The 5,069-nt window shown below is 44.8% G+C and overlaps 2 pseudogenes across 1 annotated transcript; both read right to left on the reverse strand.

Moving 5' to 3' along the window:
- The window catches only part of LOC116104125, a 3,806-nt pseudogene extending 3,216 nt beyond the window's left edge, over positions 1-590 (reverse strand).
- Positions 591-1,250: 660 nt separating this feature from the next.
- Positions 1,251-4,253, reverse strand: LOC116100357 (annotated as a pseudogene). The gene has a single exon (XR_004122562.1). The product of XR_004122562.1 is annotated as a next to BRCA1 gene 1 protein pseudogene (transcript).
- Between the last annotated feature and the right edge of the window lie 816 nt (positions 4,254-5,069).

Raw genomic sequence — 5,069 nt, forward strand, 5'->3', positions numbered from 1 at the left:
GGCTAATATCCACTTATTAGTGAGTACATACCATGTATATCCTTTTGGGTCTTTGTTACCTTACTCAGGATTATATTTTCTTTATTTTATTTTATTTTTTTATTTTTATTTTTTTTCCGTTTGAATTGTGGTTTATTTAGAAGCATTCAAGAGTTAGACTGTAAATAAACATATTATCAGTAATTAAAATCGTCATTTATTATAAATACCAACTAAGTTAAATAATACTATTTTAACTATCTTTCCCCTTTGAGCTGGATGGAGTCCAGATACCTTCTCTCAAACTCTTACCATGAATAAAATCTTTAGTGTTGTGTTACCTCTTCTTTCACCATCTGTATCCAAAGCTCCCTTTTATAAACTAAATGAGACCTAGAATTCTGAGAAGGAAGCGTCTTCCCATTTATTCTAATGGTAAACTAACCTTTTTGTGGGTTAGCCTCCAAATACTACTTCCTATTCTTGGCTCTCTAGGGCTGGCCACCTCAGAAGGGGATTACATGTATTCGAGAAGTCACCAGCATTTCTGTGTCCCCTCCCCACACCCAAACCTTACTGAGATATCTGCACGTACCTGTTCTCCTTGCCATCTGCTGACTGTTAACTTCCCCTTTCTGTAACAGGTGGGTATCCCCCTCTTTATAGGATTAGCAAAATATTTCACACTACCCAGGATTTCCCTTAAATAAAATTTATGCAAAATTACTTTGACAGATATTGCTCAGTAGGTTCTGGGGGTTAACCAGCATGCCTTCCATCCTTCCAGGTTCCTGCCAGGTCTTCTGAAAGCAAAGAGTTACTTACTTACTAAGTCTTTTAGGAACATGACTTTCTTGATCTGCTGTCTTTACATAGCTATGAAGCTTGGGATTGGTTATAGAAATTAGGAGAATAATTCTTGAAAACATTCAAGGCTAATCTTTAAAAAACAGAAAAACCAAACTAACATTTAACAGCTTATTAAAAACATCCACATGAACCAAAGGAAAATACTCAACTTCAATACAAGCAGAAGGAAAAGCGGTCTACAGGAAGTCCAAGTTACACACTTCCACGTACTACAGCGGCAGAGTTCTGTCCAGATCAGTCGAAAACTGTCTTCCTACCATTCATCCCATTTTTAAAGTGAAAATTTAAGTTCTGGCCTTTGATTTGCTCCAAAAAATACTGTAACAGGTACTGTTTTGACAATTCAGAGATGCTCAACATAGATTCATCAGATTAAAAAAGCAAGCAAGGGCTTCCACCCACACTACAAGGTCAGTCCTCAATAGCGGTGGCTGTACCAGTCGTTGTTATTCACTTGAAGGAGCTCTGTCACAACCTGCAGGGTATTGTAATTGTGTTTTCTCAGCAGCCTTAGGTTCAGCTGCCTGTCGCAGAATCCCATTTCAAAGAGAAGGGGCATCAGGGCTGCGGTCTGATCTTCAGAAGCGATGGCCAGTGCAGTGACTGGTGGCCCAGAAAACAGGGCCTTGTATGCAGAGGCAGCAACAGACAAAGCCCCCTTCACCAGTCCTCCAGCAATGCTGCTCCCATTGTGGTGCCTTGAGTGGTCACAGCTCCTCTGTCTGCTGTTTGCCAGTCCTGTTGAGCCTCTGTGCTCTCCTCTGATCAGGGACTGGGGGAACTTCCTGGATGGTAACTGGTGAATCCACGCCTGATGACTCGTACTGTCCACAAGGGGCGCTCTTGGACAGTGCTGCTGGAAGTCCTGCCACCTCAGGGACTAGAGGCACCCGTGTCCAGAGGCTATGAGGTCGTGAGGATGTCGCTGATGCTCTGCTTCCATGGCTTGGCTCTCCCTCTCTCGGAATCTCTCTCTAGCCTCAGCAGGTTCCTGCCCAGACTCCATCCCAGGTTCGCCTTCAGCCCCTCGCTCCAGGCCTGGCTGGGAGAGCGCAGAGCTGTACATGGAGTCCCCAAGGGGGCAGCTGGTATCAAAGCACTCAGGCAGGATGATGATATAATCTTCAGAGGAAGCAGAAGACTGACTTTGAACTTCTTCATCTTGGACTTCCTCCTCTTCCTCAACGACTTTTTCCTCAACAACGTGGACAATCTCCTCCCTCTCATCTCCACGTGGTCCTTCTTCAGGCAAGGCAAATTTCAAGGAAGAATCCTTTCTGCAGAATCCAGGCAGCACAAATGGCTGCTGCTCCTCTGTGGAGTATAGCTGCAATTCCCTCTGTGGGGACTTCTGCCTGCACAGAGGGTTGTGGTCTGGAGCAGCATCCAAGGTAAGGGATCGGATTACAGTCTCACACACCAATTGGGTCCCACTCAGGTCTTCCTCTGTTTCTTCAATGGAAGCAGGGGTCTCAGCCTTCCTCTTTGCTGATACAGTGGAATCCACAGGGGTGTTGTGTGGCACTCTCTCCAATTCTTGGACAATGTTTATATCCAGCAGCTCAAAGGACAGCAGGTCCTAGGCAGTCAGAAGGTCCACAGATGGAATGTAGAGCCCCCCTCACTGGCAGCATGCTGGGTCTTCTGTGGTGCACTGGCTCCTGTCCCTTCTGTCTCCTTTGTCACCTCACTCAGTGGAATCTCTTTTTCAGCTAGAAGAAAAGCTTCCTCCTGCTCACAGGTGAAATCATCAGCTTTGCTTGAGCTAATCCCGTCCCTTTCAATGTTATCAGGGCTCTCAGAGGAAGGAAAAGGATCCACTATGATACTGCACCAGACCCGAGGCCCATACTGCTGGCCTTTGTGAGAGAGACGCCAATGGGAAGTGTATGTCCCCTCCAAGGTTGGAGCGATGAACTGCACAGACACGACCCTGACGTGGCTAGCCTTCAAGCAGGGAACCACAACATCCTTCTCTGGAGAAGCCAGAGTCAAGTTTCCCCACATGAACTTGAGCTTTGTATCTGTGTTCCACTCTACATTCCCTGTGTTCTTCATCCTCCAGTGTTTGATAAATTTGGTTCCTGGCTGAAGATGAGTCCCATCAGGCAAATTCTCATCCACAAGCGCTGCACTGAGTGTTGGCATAACTGGGGCTCAGGGCTGCAAAGGAAGCATCAGGGTATTAGACTGCAGCAAGCTCTCAGGTCGGCCCAAAGGGGACTTGGGACTCTGAAGTCCATAGATTGAATTCCACAAATGAATCTTCCTGTGGAGTTTAAGCTGCTTTTTAAGCTCCTTGACCTCTGCCTTCTGCTGCTTCTTCTCAGCCCGCAACCTTTGCTTTTCTGCTTTCACGAAGTTATTTCCACTTGTTTTTGGAGCCTGACTTGTTCCAAAGCAGTAGGCAGATGAGGGGTGGAATACTTTGAGTAGAAAAATGGCTCTGAGGAAATCACAACAGGTCTCTGCAACTTTAGCAAAACATGGTTAGTGTCATGGGCATATGGTCCAGCTTCACAATCTTCACAAATGTTGTAAGATGGGCACAGGCTACACTAGTAGCTCACACCGACGATCCTCTTTTGGCAGTGGCTACAAGCAATATGCTAGCTGAACTGGTTCTCTGGCAGAAACAGGGTTTCCTCTGAAATAGGCATTGAGACTTCTGGGGGTGAGGAACCCAAGGGTGGCTTCTGCAGGACAAGCTTCTCCTGCAACTTCTGTTCAAGTTTCTCCACCGTTTCCTTAACCACTTGTTCTCTGAACATCTCCAGGTAGCTTGTAAACCAATCTGGGGGCTTGTCTTGAGGCTGGTTTGTGTCACAAGGAGCAGGAGAACATGGCTCCGGTGTAGGCTCCTCTGTGGTCTTCATATCTGATCCCACGACTCTCGCCAGTGAAGAATAATGTGCAACTGGCTTCTTCCCTGATCTGGCAGCCACTTGTTTTTCTACTACATTCTGGGGGAATGCTTCATCTGCAGCATAGTACCTACCCTTCATGGACTTGCATCTGTAGTTGATTTCCTTGCTTAATGTTAGTCATCTTAAGTGCTTCTTCATATTCTCCTTGACTATTGATGGATATCTCCTCATTTTCCTCATCCAGGTATTTTATTTGGATAGTATTCAGATCAAATGAAACTTTTACCATAGCTTCAACATCAGCCCAGGTTGTATTTTCTGGATCCAAAACCAGAAAGCTTTGAGTTTCATTTTTAAAAGTCACATTTAGAGTAGCCTGTGGGTCCATGCTGTTGGGCTGGAGTTGTAGTCCCAGTTACTCGGGAAGTTGAAACAGGATGGTAATGGGAGTCCAAGAGTTCTAGGTCAGCACTTTCCAGCTTCAAGAAAGACTCTTCCACTCTTTTCTGTCTGGAAGGAAACTAATCTTCCCCGTTCTGAAATTACACAAGTGGGGATTAGTTTCCATACTTTGGAGTTCAACCAATTGTTCTGCCAATGGGCAGGATGATATTTTCTAGTTCCATCCATTTGCCTGCAAAACTCAGGATATCTTCTTCTTCTTCTTTTTTTTTTTTTTTTTTTTTTTTTTTTTTTTTTTTTTTTTTTTTTTTTTTTTTTTTTTTGGTTTTTTTCGAGACAGGGTTTCTCTGTGTAGCCTCGGCTGTCCTGGAACTCACTCTGTAGACCAGGCTGGCCTCGAACTCAGAAATCCGTCTGCCTCTGCCTCCCAAGTGCGTCCTCATTCTTAATAGTTGAGTAGTATTCCATTGTGTAAATGAATCGCATTTTCCGTATCCATTCTTCTGTCATGAGATATCTGGGTTCTTTTCAGCCTCTGGCTATCATAAACAAGGCCGCTATGAACATAGTGGAACACGTTCCCCTCTGGCATAGTGGGGCATCTTTTGGGTATATTCCCAAGAATGACATACCTGGGTCTTCAGGTAGATCTATTTCCAATTTTCTGAGGAACCTCCAGATTGATTTCCAGAGTGGTTGTACCAGTTTGCAATCCCACCAGCTATGAAGAGTGTTCCTCTTTCTCCACATCCTTACCAAAATGTGCTGTCTTTTGATCTTAGTCATTCTGATTGGTGTAAGGTGGAATCTCAGGGTCATTTTGATTTGCACTTCCCTGATCACTCAGGACTTTGAATATTTCTTTAAGTGCTTCTGAGCCATTCGAGATTCCTCTCTTGTGAATTCTCTGTTTAGTTCTATACCCCATTTTTTGACTGAGTTGGTTTTTGG

Source organism: Mastomys coucha, unplaced genomic scaffold (genome assembly GCF_008632895.1).
Source record: "Mastomys coucha isolate ucsf_1 unplaced genomic scaffold, UCSF_Mcou_1 pScaffold21, whole genome shotgun sequence".
Taxonomy (NCBI): domain Eukaryota; kingdom Metazoa; phylum Chordata; class Mammalia; order Rodentia; family Muridae; genus Mastomys; species Mastomys coucha.